Source organism: Doryrhamphus excisus, linkage group LG7 (genome assembly GCF_037039965.1).
Source record: "Doryrhamphus excisus strain RoL-2023G ecotype Guam linkage group LG7, RoL_Dexc_Guam_v1.1, whole genome shotgun sequence".
In the NCBI taxonomy this organism is placed as follows: domain Eukaryota; kingdom Metazoa; phylum Chordata; class Actinopteri; order Syngnathiformes; family Syngnathidae; genus Doryrhamphus; species Doryrhamphus excisus.
In genome coordinates this window covers 20,653,560-20,669,376 of record NC_136363.1, presented here as the reverse complement: position 1 = coordinate 20,669,376, position 15,817 = coordinate 20,653,560, and the positions used below count along the sequence as shown (strand labels likewise).

The following is a 15,817-nucleotide window of genomic DNA, read 5'->3' as shown; positions in this document are numbered from 1 at the left end:
GATTGCTGCTCCACTTCACTACTTGCTGAATCTGCGCTCAAAAAGCATCATGGGAATTGCAGTTCTTTCAGTCATGAATGAGCTCCATCGTTGTTTAAGCCGCAGGGTTTAAAGCGTGTGAAAAAAGTAGTATGACATCGTATAAGGAAGAATCTATTATGCCCCCCCCCCCCCCCCCCCCCCGCCCCGTTTTTCTTGCTTTGGCCTGTCACTGTATTCCACTGAAACTGCACAGAGATCCTCTGGTTATTGATTCGTCCATCAGTGACAAGCGACCGCACGGATATCAGGACGGAAGATAAAAAAAAATAGAGATATATTATTATTATTATTATTGAGGAGCAGAATAAGCTTTTTGCGCATCTGGATAGACTCCACAGATACAATAAACAATTTGGATCAGCAGCTGACAGTTTTTATTGCTTGGCTGCTTTTAAAACACGAATGCGAAGCCAACTGCAAAAAAATGAAATCCATTTGCCGCACCGTTATCTATTTCTAAAATGACATGAAACCACTAAAGGACAATCACGGCTAAAACGAGATGAAGAATAGAATTAATAGGCATCTTTTATGAATTCAGTCATTTCGAATACTAATTAGCATCTCAATGAGATGAGCTGAAAAACTTAAGATGGAAAACAAGTTGGACTGTTAACTTCGATTTGAAGAACAATCTCGTCATCGCAGGAGCGTCATGCTCGTTTAGAATCTTTGCGGTCATGTTTCACCTCCGCTTCTGGGCGTTTTCTCCTCTAATTGTTTTCTCATCCCTCTCTCGGGGATGCGTAGGCATGGCCTTATTATAGCGGCTGATCGATGTGATTTATAGCTTTAGGAAGCGAGACATGCAAACTTTCATCATCTCCCGGGGCTCAAGCAGAGAAATCAATCAGTTAGTGACTGCGTGGAAAGTACTCTCAGAGGAAAAAAAAAAAAAAAAAAACATCATGGAGTCCGGCGAGTGTGTCCTGGCTGGTCTTTTTTTTTTTTTTTTTTTTTGGTTTGCGTCTGCAAATACACAATAGTGATACATTTGGAAAATAAATTGGAGAAACTGTTTAACTTGTTTTGTGTCTGCGAGCATGCAGATGGCCGCCTTGTTAACATAATCCCGTTGTGGAGGATAGCAGCATGTCCTACAGCTGTGTTGATTGTTCCCGCCAAGATTTCAACATAATCATTTTTGCCACGCGGCATATCGAGGGGAGGAAACCAGTCAAAAAAATGTGACGGGGGATTTATTTTCACCGGTTAATGACAACTGACAGAAATAAAAAGGAGCACTTGAAATGATATTAACATGTCATATTAACATGTCATATTAACAGGATTGCTCCTCCCGCCAGTTATTAGTAACCACCACCACATCGCACAGTAGAAAAACATTCATTCATTTTTTTACCGCTTATCCCCACGAGGGTCGCGGGGGTGCGGGGTTGTCCCTTTGTGAGGGTGAGGCTGTTTTTTTGGTTCACCTTCTCTGATTTCAGATCAACATTTGCAATAAATGTGACTTTTCATCGTTCTCTTTTCGATTTACCATTGTTCACTCGCAATCCTCACACACTTAGTTAACTAATTGAGAGGCCCGACTGACTGTTGAAGCAAGTGCAAACCGACTATGGTGCGTTCAAGGACATCAAACAATGTCACTTGAAGAAAAAACATGATCAGGAAAGCATAAACACATTCATTCATTTTCTACCGCTTATCCTCACAAGGGTGAGGCGGGGGGTGCTGGAACCTATCCCAGCGGTCTTGAGGCGAGAAGCGGGGTACACCCTGGACTGGATGGCCAGCCAATCACAGGGCACATATAGACAAACAACCATTCACACTCACATTCATACCTATGGACAATTTGGAGTCGCTAATTAACCTAGCATGTTTTTGGAACGTGGGAGGAAACCGGAGTACCCGGAGAAAACCCCAGGCATGAACATGCAAACTCCACACAGAGATGAGGGTGGAATCGAACTCGGGTCTCCGAGCTGTGAGGTCTGCGCGCTAACCACTCGCCCACCGTGCAGCCCTAGAAACAAACAATACAACTTTCCACAAAGTATGTGAATATGCAACACAGCCGTGTCGTGCGATTGCTCCACCCGCCAGTTATTAACCATAACTGAAACCTGGCATGATCAAAATATCTTGAAATAATCATTACATTTGCATTGATATTGCACTGTATGCTACATATCCGTGCCGGACATCTCCATCCAATCGCCATCACGTCAGTTATGAATGATTACAGACGACTTACGTAATAAAAATATAATAAAAAGAAACTCACCCACCAAGTCTAAAATCCACGGTGCGCCGACTTGTGTCTTAACACTGGTAACAAAGCTGTATTGTATAATTAATGCAATCGATCATTCTACCAGTTCTGACAGTATCTGGGACAGTACAAAAAACACACACTTGAAATAATCCAAAAGACCAAATCCAGAGTGCTCCGATTCACACACACACACACACACACGAGCCTTGCTGAATAATTAATACAATCATAGGATGTCCTGCAGGCAAGATTTTATAGTAAGCATATTTTTGTGTGCAGCGTTTGGGTTTGTTAAAAGGCAAACAACGGGACTAAAAAAGAATCACTGGTAAGATTGACGGCGAGACTTGTTTTTCCTATTGATCGTTGTCATGCTCCGAGCTGATTGCTAACAGCTTTGGGACAATGAAAGCCTACTCAAGACCACATTGGATTTTTCTTAATTCCTTTTTATTCCTGATGCGTGGCATCGAGTTGCTGCCAGACAGGGGTATTAAAATCAACATAAGGTGAGCGGTTTTAGTCAGTGTCGATCGATGCGGCACATTTTAACATCCCACCTCGGCGTGAGTGTCTTGCTGCATGTCCAAGAAATGAACACCATTAAAGTTTGTGTCGGATAAAAATAACATTTTACCATTTTTATTGGTCAAAATAATCTGTAACGGAGAACTATCTTTGGTTTATTACGGGTATCGAAAATGTTGACAAGTGGGCGGAGACTGGTCAAGACGACGCCAAATACTGAATGAACTGGAAAAGTTAAAAGGTAGAACCTTTATTTACCCCGCCGTTGCCTTTTTGTTCCAACGCCGAGCCTGAAGTGAACTCTGCGTCAGAGTCGCCCGGTGAGCCTGTGCCTCAAGGGAGCTTTCAGGAGAACAATGGAGACACTGCAGAGGAACACAAGACGTTGGACGCTTGCCGTTAAGATCCTCGTCGCTTTTCTCGGAGGACAATGAGCTTTACCGGCCTATGCCGCAGTATGGTGACGTCACGGATTTGGACTTGGGCGCATATTAATATTTCTCAATGTACTTGAAGGATTCCACCAGATTTTAGCGACCGATTTCAATTCGGATTCGGAGTCACCAATTAAGCTAACATGCATGTTTTTTGGGAAGGAAGGCAAAGACAGCTGGGATAGGCTCCAGCATGCCTCGAACCCTCGCGAGGACAGAAAATGGATGGACGGTGAGAGGAACCCGAAGTACCCGGGAGAACATGCTGTAAGAACTGTACATGCTGTAAGGTCTGTAAGAACCCAGGTCTTACAGACCACCCAACTGTGTAGCGCAGGGGTGGGCAAATGTTTTGACTGGCAGGTTGCATTGCTTTAACAAAATTTATTTTAATTTTTCAGGAGCACTTTGTAAACAGCAGACCACAATAAATAACGGAATTAATAAAACAGCTACTGTAAAAACAGCTAAAGCCATGATTGGTTGTATGTTAAGTTTAAATTAAATACTTTAGAAAGAACATGTGTGCCGGATGTGGCCCCCGGGCCGTAGTTTGCTCACCTCTGCTGTAGCGTATCAAATGCATGACTGCTGCGACAACTTTGCGGGTATATGTTTAGCTGAAATCAGGGTTCTGTTGATTCCTAACGACTCAATTTGTTCAATTGGCTCGGACAATGAATGATTAATTAGCAAAGGGCCGCGGGTGGTAAATATTTACTTATTCATCAAACATATTCCTCTTTAATGCTCATGTTTGTTAATGACTTCATTTCCTCATGCGTACACGTATGGACGGCCCGCAGTCCTGTGAAGCTCGCTCAAACCCTCCCCCCCCCCCGTCCGCCCACGCTACTTGTGTGGGATTGTGCCTCTGAACAAACAGAAAAGTAGTAGAAAGTGAAGGAGAAGCGAGCGTGTTTTTAAAATCCTGCAGGTTAATTTGGTGCCTTTGGGCTGCAATTGGCGTGTCTAAACATTCATGAGGCGTGCAGCGAGGGAGGGAGGGGAGACGGGAAGGATGGAAGAAGGGAGGGACAGGGGAGGGGGAAGCAAGAGGATGGGGAGAGCCGGGAAGGCATTTAGAGCGAGCTGAGGCTAGGCGGCAAGAGGAGGTCTGTCTCATCACTTGAAGATTACTTGGAGTCAGACGGCGAGCGAGGCGGAGCGAGGAGGAGAAGACGCTGGCTTCTTTTATTTGCCTTCCTTTCCTGAGAGGGTAAAGAGTGCCTGAAGAGGAAGGGCGGCTACTTCTGGGACACCTTAAAAAGGTAACATAAACAAGCTGATGGTTTGTCCTCGCAAGGTAAGCTTCTTAGTTTGTTGGCGTGAGAAAGTTGAGGAACAAGTGACGAAGGGCTGATAAGGGGGTGTCTGGGGGGAGGAAGAGTGGCCGCCGGCTCCGCTCCCGTAACCACGGCAGCTGAGGCAAGGCAGCGCCAACAAGGCATGTGGGGGGGGGACAGTAGGATTTCTATTTTTCACCCCCACTCGCTGATACTACGCAACCCTGCCAAGTCCTACAAGGATAAAGATGCCATTGTGTGCTCGTTCAACATCTAAATCATGCCCCCCCCCTCCCACACACCCCCATACCCCCCCATCTCCATGACGGCCTTAATAGTATTGCATCCACACTTCCACGTCCTAAAAGTGCCGTCTGAATATTAAACAGTTCATTAAGCAGCTTGGGGTGTGCAGCTCGGGGGCACGGGGGCCACGCTGGTGCCGACGACTCCGAGGGTCCTCGTCGTGTCCCCACACTCATCATACAGATGTTAGCGATTTCCGGGCTGGCCGTCAATCTGAAAGTGGAGGTCATCACATATGCTACTTTGGAGTAAGCCAAGCTAAAAAAGCCCCCCCAAAGGTTAGAAACCGGGCCGGTGCATCTGCTTGGCATTTACATGGACATGCATGCGGAATCAAAGTATGCGGCGGATGGAGTCCAACTTCAATATTATGGATCTTTGGCATCAAAGTATCTGGAATCTCTAAAGGCAGACGCGGTAAATACATTGGTGCCCAATATGGATGTTTTCCTCCTACCAGTTATTGACTCCACGACCTTCTACAATACAAATAAATTAGTGACAACCGCCTTACATAATAGAATTAAAAACCAGCAGCCACTTTACATTGTAGAAATCAAACTAGGAAAAGAGTAGCAGTGTTCCGAAATCCCACCAGTTAATGATACTATGTGCCACTTTTCACAGTAGAAATTAACTCAAAAGTACGCAGCAGAATTGTACGTGGACAGACTTGCAGACGACATAACAGTGTTGCGTAATTAATGACATACGTAGCTCCTCCCACCAGTTAAAGATAACCACCACCTTGCATAATAGAACCAGAATTCCAAAAAAACACACAGTCCACAGTGGGGTAACACGTCCGTAACATAACCCTGTCGTATAAAATGAACGCCATTAATGATAACAGCCACCTTGCATAATAGAACCAGAACTCCAAAAAACACACACAGTCCACAGTGGGGTAACACGTCCGTAACATAACCCTGTCGTATAAAATGAACGCCATTAATGATAACAGCCACCTTGCATAATAGAACCAGAACTCCAAAAAACACACACAGTCCACAGTGGGGTAACACGTCCGTAACATAACCCTGTCGTATAAAATGAACGCCATTAATGATAACAGCCACCTTGCATAATAGAACCAGAACTCCAAAAAACACACACAGTCCACAGTGGGGTAACACGTCCGTAACATAACCCTGTCGTATAAAATGAACGCCATTAATGATAACAGCCACCTTGCATAATAGAACCAGAACTCCAAAAAACACACACAGTCCACAGTGGGGTAACACGTCCGTAACATAACCCTGTCGTATAAAATGAACGCCATTAATGATAACAGCCACCTTGCATAATAGAACCAGAACTCCAAAAAACACACACAGTCCACAGTGGGGTAACACGTCCGTAACATAACCCTGTCATATAAAATTAACACCATTAATGATAACAGCCACCTTGCATAATAAAAACAAAGCAAACAACTCCTAAATAATCCACAAAGTCAAAGTCCACTGGTGTATGAACACACATGACCTTTTATGGACTCGACCGTGTGCGCTAATGTAGCCACTTTTCCGCCGCTTGTCAATAATCTCGTCGTAGCCGTCCCTCACGTTAAAGACCAAAGTCATCATCACCTCGTCCGATAAACGTCTCCTTGTTGTTTCCCAGACGCGAGACACTTGGCGCGTGGTGAAAAAATCAATAGGCCCGTAAATCCTTAATTGAATGACTGCAGGCTCTGGAGCCTCGTGTTGCTTTATGGGCCGACGCCACGGCGAGGATCTGTGAGAACATCAAGGACCTTGTCGGTATCGTGTGTCGACATTTGTACAACCGACAGCGGCCATGTTTACGACCTTCTTTGATGGTCTTCTGTTATCGGACACCGGGGGCGTGGCGTCACGGATGTCGTCATGGTGACCGGAAACTAAACAAAAGCTCCAGCGCTTGTTGGCAGGTGATGGAGCGTCATGTCGTTTTTGTGTCGTTTGAAGCCTCGCTGGCCGACAACGGATGGTCTTACCTGGGGGGCTCGTGTTGCAACTCGAGCTGAGGCAAAAATAAATCAATGTTTGGCAAGTGTGTCGGGATCCCCGGCAGCTTTGAAGCCTTGTGCTCAACAAGGTACAAGGCTTTTTTTTTTTTTTGTTCATAATGTCCTCTGATATTTGCAAGGTCCTTGTTTGGATCAAGTGGGAACAAATTCCTCAAAGCCCCGCGTTGCTCTGCAAGCGGTGGATGCATGCGGGCTTTCTTTTCATGAAGCAGCTGCTGCAACTGGCTGTAACCTCTGAATTATTCCGAGGGTTTCTTGGCTGGAAGAAAGCAATCTTTACCGACTCTCGGGCAAAAACAGGCTTTCGGAATGACTTCAATTAATAGACACAACCACCTCATCTAGTATGAATGGGAATGGGATTGATTCTTCTCAGGCGTTCATACAAGTATTCCAAGACCTATCCTGCTTTCTTTACGCTTGAAAAGATGCACCCTTTCACCAAGTTTCACTTCTGCCAGGTTTAATGCGGAAGCTGCAACTTACACGCATGACAATGTAATCCTTTTGTCCTTTTTCCTGCTTACACGTATACTTCTGGAAAAAGTTCCAGGTGTACATTTTCTTCTTTGAGCTGCAGGTATGATATTAATAGGGTACAGCCGAGAAACACGAGACGCAACATGCACAAACACCCGGCCTTCATCACCATCATCATCCGCACCTAACAGGGTCTCACCATGATGGAAGTCTCAGGTTTCCTAATAATAAATATTTTATGCATCAGCAAACAACATCTTCCTAATGATGATATTTTTGAAACATTAAAAAAACATACTATTAGTAGTAGTATTATGCTTGACAGCTCACCTATGCGTGTCTTTTCGATATAAAACGACAATGTGCCTGAAAATGACATGCAGACATATGCCAAGTTGAGGCTGCTTTTGCCTTAAGGCTTGTTTTTTTTTTTTATCCCGAGTATACTTCATGAAAAAGATGAGTCTTCTATTTGGAGTCAGAAAATTCATGCATAGTATTAGTTTCAATTTTCATATTGGTCATTTGTATGTTTGCTGTAGTTCTAATCAGCAGAGCCGAGTGCTTGAAGACCACGGTGCTCTTTAGAAGTATATTTTAGAAGCTTTTTGTGAAATCGTTTGTGTGAGTTCTTCCTTACTTTATGTATAAGATCTTTATGAAAAAAATGCTAATCAAACCCAAACTGTGTACCGAGGGTGTCGTCTTATATTTGAATCAGTACAGCAATATGCTTGTGTCTTATGTCCCGTGTGGGTGCACATGTGAGGTGTCGCACACGTGTAAACAAAGCAAGCGATTGGAAAAAGCTAAGCCGCCCCCCCCAGAGTGTGGGATTGTGGATTTGTCTCCTCGTCTCCTGGCAAAGTTGTCATCTGTTTGGGGCGCTTGAATCAACATCTGGCGGAAGAGACATAAACAACGCAATCTGAGCCGTAAGTGCTTGGCAGCAGGGGGGGTGGATAAGATTATACACTTAAGTGTTGTACGACATGACGCAAGGAGTCAGAAGTCTGTAGTTAGCACTCGCTTTGCAACGAGACAAAAAAAAACGAGCGTTGTGAAAAGGTTGATTTTTGATTTTTGAGGCGGCGCTCGTGTTGCATTCAAAACGCAGTCAGTTGGAGATAAATGGCTTGTGCGAGTCGCGCCACGTAATGCAACACAGGACTAAATTTACCTCAAACAAAATTCCCCCGTTATCTCGTAAATGGAGTGGGGACAGCATCGCTTGCAGACATCGCGGGTCGTGCGGCGACACATTGTCGTATTTGGGTCTCGAGGGACAGGGAGATGTCCTACATGGACTTTTTTATGGGAGACCTCATCCACTCGCAGTTGGAGTCAATTGTCAACATGATTTATGGAGATGTGGGCCATTGCGCGCCGCCTCCTCAATCTCCCCCCTGACAAATGGCTCCCATCAGCCCATTGTTTGTTTCCCTCAGCCAGACAGACAAGTTTAATCTGCCATGTTTTTTTGGGAAGCAATTTTAGCCCTGCATTCGAAATTTTTTTCCCCGTATATCACCCACTTGACAGTTTGCGTGCGATTGACAGGAACGGAGGAGTTCTTGCCGAGCGGTGTGAGTCACACTTGTAATGGAGCTATAGTGTCCAAACACTTAATGGCTGTTTGGATGACACGCATCTCTCGGGGACACGCACCACTTATTGTCCCAATCATCCGCTACCGCTCAGCACCACTTGATTAATGCGACTGTCTGGATAAAAGGCTGTGCATATTAGTGAGGTGATTACACACCGCCCGGGAAACTCTTCGGAAAACAGGAATGCCTGTGCAATCAACACCGTAACTTTTTCAAAGTTTGCCTATTTAAGTTTTCTAATTGACCCTAAAAAAGGAAATGAGGGTCTCTGGTGAGCAATCAGCTTCGTCTTCATCAAGTACTTGGGCTGCTTCGCCCTGCAGATTAACGACGGGTAGCGGGATAGCGAGACCCCTTCGATGCCCGGACAGCAGCGCCAATAATAAAGTAACACAGGAGAGCTTCGTTCAGGTTAAGAAAGATAACAATGGAGGTCTATTGTAAGGAGACTTAATGAGAGTCCCCCGCTCAGAGGACCGAGGGGGTGCAACCTGTCGTCTCCAATGCTTTCACTGCGGAGACACCGCTGCAGGAAAGAAAAAAAAAACACGGAATAGAGGAATGCTAATGAGGTTGCCTGAATCAACAACACCTCCGCTAACATTATGGTGATCGCAAGAAGATTCTGAAAGACTCTGCATCACCACAATGGAAAAGGGTTTACTGTGCTGGACTTGGGGCCCCTGCTGGCCTGCACTCCTGTTCAGTATTTGTGTGTTTTGTTGGAGTCAAATTATTTCTACTATGCAAGATGGCGACATCGTTTACTTGCAAAACGAGCCTCAAATTAGATGACATGTAAGGATTCATTCATTCATTTTCTACCACGGGGGTGCTGGAGCCTATCCCAGCTGTCTTCGGGCATGAGGCGGGATTCACCCTGGACTGGTGACCAGCCAATCACAGGGCACATATAGACAAACAACCATTCACACTCACATTCATACCTATGGACAATTTGGAGTCGCTAATTAACCTAGCATGTTTTTGGAATGTGGGAGGAAACCGGAGTACTCGGAGAAAACCCACGCATGCACAGGGAGAACATGCAAACTCCACACAGAGATGGCCGAGGGTGGAATTGAACCCGGGTCTCCTAGCTGTGAGGTCTGTGCTCTGTCTAGATATGTAAAAAAAAATTAAAGTTAAAAAAATATATGCCTTCAGAGGAATCATAGAAGACTCAATTTTGGACAAAAAAAGACAAAACAATTTTGGGCCCAGTATTGACCCTTGGGGTACACCGCTAACTACAGAATATGGTATGTGTGATTGACTTCCTGTCAATTTTGATGAATCATATATATATATATATATATATATATGTTTTTGGAATGTGGGAGGAAACCGGAGTACCCGGAGAAAACCCACGCATGCACGAGGAGAACATGCAAACTCCACACAGAGATGGCCGAGGGTGGAATTGAACCCGGGTCTCCTAGCTGTGAGGTCTGTGCTCTGTCTCGATATGTAAAAAAAATTAAAGTTAAAAAAATATATGCCTTCAGAGGAATCATAGAAGACTCAATTTTGGACAAAAAAAGACAAAACAATTTTGGGCCCAGTATTGACCCTTGGGGTACACCGCTAACTACAGAATATGGTATGTGTGACTTTTTGAGATGGCTGAGGTCTGCACGCTAACCACTCGACCACCGTCCCGCCCCATGTAGGATTATTTTGCATTTATTTATAAAATGTCAGTAATCCTTAAGAACCCGTGAGGAGCAAATCGCGTCACAGCTACCTGGTACAGCCCAGACCTCCACCAAGGCCAAACTGCAACTGGTTTCAGAAAGGACGGACCAAAAGCGCTACCAGTCACACCCGCCATCATCACCTTGGAAAGACTCGCCTTGAGAGTGATGGATGCTCTCTGATTTAGTCTGCACAATGTGGCCGACTTGTTCTCTCTGGAGCGTGTCTCACCTCTCGTACGCCGCTTGGTTTGAGCGAGAAGATGGGGGGGGGGGTTTGAAGCGGGGTTACTTAGCTCCCTCCGCTGCTCACAAGATTGCCTCTCCCTCTCTCCTGGCGAGAAGGCCGCTAATGGATAAGCTCAGCGCCACGAGCGGAGGAACCCGTTGCTTTAGCGCCATAATGAGAAGCAAAATAGAAAGAGTGCACTATGTGGTCGGCGTAGGGAGATTTCGGCTCGGAGTGGGGGAAGTAAACAAATAACATTCCTCCTCCTTCGCTGTGAGACTTTATCAGGAGGCAAAAAGTAAAAGGAACAGAAACACTCGCTATCCCAATTTCATGCACACAAACAAACAGACGACTGCTCAGCGCCCCGGTTCTGCTTGTTCACCTCGCGACACGGTTCTTGTCGATGTGCTCCGCAGACGCACCTTTAGGAAGGAGAGACAACAAGACGATGCTTAACAGTTGGCAGCTCATCATGGATGAATCTGCGGCGTGATAAACAAGCAGACAGGTGGGGGAGAAAGGGTGGTCGGAGCAGTGTGATGAGACAAGATGGTCTCACATTGACTCATCGGATAATGGCTATGTCTCAAGATGCAGATGTTTAACCTCGCTTTAGCTTCTGGACCACGTGTTGTAGCATCTACTGGCCAGGAGCCACAGGAACCTGAACTAGCATGCACAACATGACATGGCATGGGGTTGGGTTATTTCCAGTAGGGTCACTGGGAAAATGGAGCCCATCCCAACAGATTTTGGACTGATTCACCTGGTCTTGGTGTCCATCCCTGCCTTTGGACAAGTGGATCAAGTAGCGAGGGGTGAAGTCTGGTATGATACTTTCAAATCCGTCCTGACTTCAGTCCAAGGATGCAACCGAGGTCTTGAACCCAACTGGAGGATGAGCAGATCAGAGTCCTTTACTTCCTGAGTTCCCCACGTTCCTCCACCTTCTCAAACATCGACTAGACAAACACTGATTGACAGTCCGACCACTGAACACAACAAGATGAGTTGGTAGAAGATAAGGGTCTAGCCAAAAGATGATTAGCTGGATATTATCAAGCATAGCCGACCAGACCAGGTCTGGACCGCTTCAGGTTCCTCCTTGACTCCTCCAAAATGTGTCTCACACACAAGGAGCACCACAAAAGTACAATATTTGGGAAGGTGTTTGTCTTCTGTTGCCGTGCGGGAAGAGCAAAGATGATGCGGCGATGCAAGGATTGATAGCCGGCTTAGCTAAACCTCATCGATTTTCACATGTTCTTTGTGGAGATGCCCCCCCCTCCGGTGCCAAAGCCTTCAGCAGACTCGCCGGGGAAGCTTGTCAGAGTGGAAGAGACTGATGAGGAGAAGGGAAAAAAAAAAAAAAAAAGCTCTCCGCCCACACTTTGCAAACAGCAAACACATTTCCTCTCTTTAAACAAGAGAGCGGCGATAGTCCTCGCAGACACACGGAGGTGTTTGTGCAGAGACACACCGAGCAGAACACAAGTAATTGGCCTCCATGCCTGGAGGTCCACTTGGCGAGTGTTGAACCCATCAGCCTATTTTAAGGAGCATGTACGCCTACTGAAGCATGGGCTGAACATTAGAGTCACGGAACATTAGAACAACAGACAATCAGCTGATGTCACCTGGAAAAAAACAGTCCATGCTTTCAATGATTTACTCCATTTTGGACTGAGAAGGGGCGGCACGGTGGTCTAGTGGTTAGCGCGCAGACCTCACAGCTAGGAGACCAGGGTTCAATTCCACCCTCTGCCATCTCTGTGTGGAGTTTGCATGTTCTCCCCGTGATCTGATGAAGGTATTGGATAGAATCAGAATTGACAGGAAATCACACATAGCATATTCTGTAGTTAGCGGCGGTGTACCCCAAGGGTCAATACTGTGCCCAAAATAGTTTTGAGTCTTCTATGATTCCTCTGAAGGCATATATTTTTTTAACTTTAAAATTATTTTTAACCTATCTAGACAGAGCACAGACCTCACAGCTAGGAGACCCGGGTTCAATTCCACCCTCGGCCATGTCTGTGTGGAGTTTGCATTTTCTCCCCGTGATCTGATGAAGGTATTGGATAGGATTCATCAGAATTGACAGGAAGTCATTTGTGAAGCTGAAAAAAAAATCACACATACCATATTCTGTAGTTAGTGGTGTACCCCAAGGGTCAATACTGGGCCCAAAATTGTTTTGAGTCTTCTATGATTCCTCTGAAGGCATATATTTTTTTAACTTTATAATTTTTTTTAACCTATCTAGACAGTGCACAGACCTCACAGCAAGGAGACCCGGGTTCAATTCCACCCTCGGCCATCTCTGTGTGGAGTTTGCATGTTCTCCCACATTCCAAAAACATGCTAGGTTAATTGGTGACTCTAAATTGTCCATAGGTAGTATGAATGTGAGTGTGAATGGTTGTTTGTCTATATGTGCCCTGTGATTGGCTGGCGACCAGTCCAGGGTGTACCCCGCCTTTCGCCCTGAAGACAGCTGGGATAGGCTCCAGCACCCCCCACGACCCGCGAAAATGAATCAATCAATGAATGGACTAAGATAAGAGTTTAGCCTTTAGGAAACTAGGACTTGCGTGACAACTACTTCCTGTCCTGAATGGCATAACACAGACATGTGTTGTCAGGTTTCATGTTTACATCGCTTCCTGTCGTATATCCATGAGGAACAATAACGTTGTGGGAAGCGGTCCACCTGCTGACAATGAGGAACATCTCATTTTGCAGATGAGAAGTTGTGTACTTGTCAGGAGATAATGTACATATGTTCCAGTAAGATGATCCCATTACCCTCTGGGTATCGCGTGATAGTTGGGTCCCAGTCCAGTCCGGCCTCTGATGAACATAATCCGGAACATCATCTTTTTTTCCATCTTAACCTCCAGGCTGCAAGTTAAGTCAGTTCCATAACTTTAGTCCAGGTGTTGATGGGATCTTACAAACCAAAAAAAAAACACCTCTGATTTATGGCACCATTTATCTGAAATAGAGCTGCTGAGGTTTCGGGGGGTTTGTGATCCCAGTCAAGGCTGTGTTGCGTGGAAGTCCCCAGAGATGGAAATGAGCTATGGGGGGGTGCACTTTTATCCTTCACCGACATGCACCCGCACCACCTCCTTTTGAGGGTTGCTAAATCATTTTTACTGCCGTGCCAACATCCATGCACCTCTATTGCCAAGTGTCATTGTCTCAGCCGCCACCCAACAAACCTCAAAGACGTTTATGATGATGATGATGCTAGCGCGGTCCGCAGGAGTAAAACTGTTTATTTATGGCTGCCGACGTCCTCAATGTGCTTATCACTTTGAAAACAGCATGAATATTGTAGTTGATCGACACAATTATGTTCATTTGTTTTCAGCTTGTCATTGTCTCAGTTGGAATAGATGACATTTCTTCAACCAGTCAACACGCTTGATGGTTGATTTGGGTTGAGTGGCGGCCCGCGCTGAATAGGCACGAATGTAAACCCTGTCACTTTAATGCAGGGGTGTCCAAAATGTTACTATTTGTAAACCAATTCCTGTTACTATGCCAACAACCAGCCTCACATCCCAGTTGGGTCCTACGGGGTTCCAAACTTTCAGACATCGAATCTGAAGCCATGTACTCCCTGCTCCTGCATACTACTTTACTAGTTTCGATCCCGCTATTTGAGCATGAACTGTCCATTACCGAACTGGAATAAATTCCATGGTGTCCCAACTCTCTAAAAGAATCACAATCTTTTTAATAGTAATCAAAAAAACAAAAATGCATACAACCACCAAAGCCTAAATTTTCGAATCCCCACCGTGACAGGTTTTTTACCGCTGCGCCGTGTAGGGATGAATTGGAACGCCAATATAAATACAGTCTTCCGAGGTGAGACGGCTTGTAATCATACAGACAAAGTAATCATTCAGACTTATTTGTTGTGATGCATTCAGTCTCCTCGCAACGTGTTTGTAATGTCCAACTCCATCCACTTGTTACAGCCACACTGAAAGTCTAGTCCAATGTAATACATGCAATATCATACCATAGTTGTACAGGAGGACAAACATTACAGACACTAACATAAGCTATGTGAACTATAGTGCTAACGTTACACTAAAATTTGATAGGTTAGCCTATTTGCTGAAGAAAAAAAATGTATTTACACCGCTCATATGTCATTTTGTTTCGTTTACGTTCATTAGATGGGAGGTTTCACTTCATCAAAAGCAATTATTTGATCAAATGTTGCCAATCGAGTGTCTGGCAACATATTTTCCCTCAAAAAGCGACTTTTTCCTGACGTTGCTGGTGTTTTCTGGTATTTGGGATTTCAGTGAAATTCATTGTAGTGAGCAGCAGGGGGTGCTGCCGAGCAGCCTGGACTTTGTCACTTACCTGCCCATGTGATAAATTGAATAAGTAGATTAAACTGAAAGATTAAAAAGGTAACATTTAGGTAAAAAAATTAAATATGTTTCTGCTCACTTTTGAGTATTAGGTTATGCTTTTCCTACAGCATCTATTAAAAGTTCATACGCAAATAGCCGATATCTAGCAACTTAGCAAATAGCTACATTTCTTTCCGCGGTTTTGAGCGCACAAATGAGGGAGATATTTCTTCTTTTACATTTTTTTGGGCAAACAGACTCCAAGGACACATTTTACCGATGGAACAGCTTTTTAAAAAGGCCATTTTGCATAATGAAGGGGTTTTATGCTGCACATCCCTGCTGCTAAATATTGTTGACAAAATATTTGTAAAAAAAAAAATGTCTCACTCCGGTGGTCTCCGCTCGGATCCACGGAAGTGAAATGTCAAGGAAGCACGTTTGTGTACACTGTTCTTTGTTCAAGTCTGACGTGTGAAATAGACAATTTGTGCCTGAAGACTCTTTTTGTAAACATTTTTTTTTTAAAGGAAGCCGCATGCCAAGCAAACATTA

The 15,817-nt window shown here is 44.9% G+C and overlaps 1 protein-coding gene across 1 annotated transcript in view; it reads left to right on the top strand.

The window, feature by feature from the left end:
- Positions 1–4,352: 4,352 nt before the first annotated feature.
- Positions 4,353–15,817, top strand: part of LOC131108558 (cadherin-20-like) — a 40,923-nt gene continuing 29,458 nt past the window's right edge. Inside the window, exon 1 of the mRNA XM_058059592.2 lies at positions 4,353–4,520. The gene's annotated coding sequence lies outside the window, so the exon portion shown is untranslated. The remainder of the gene's footprint in view (positions 4,521–15,817) is intronic.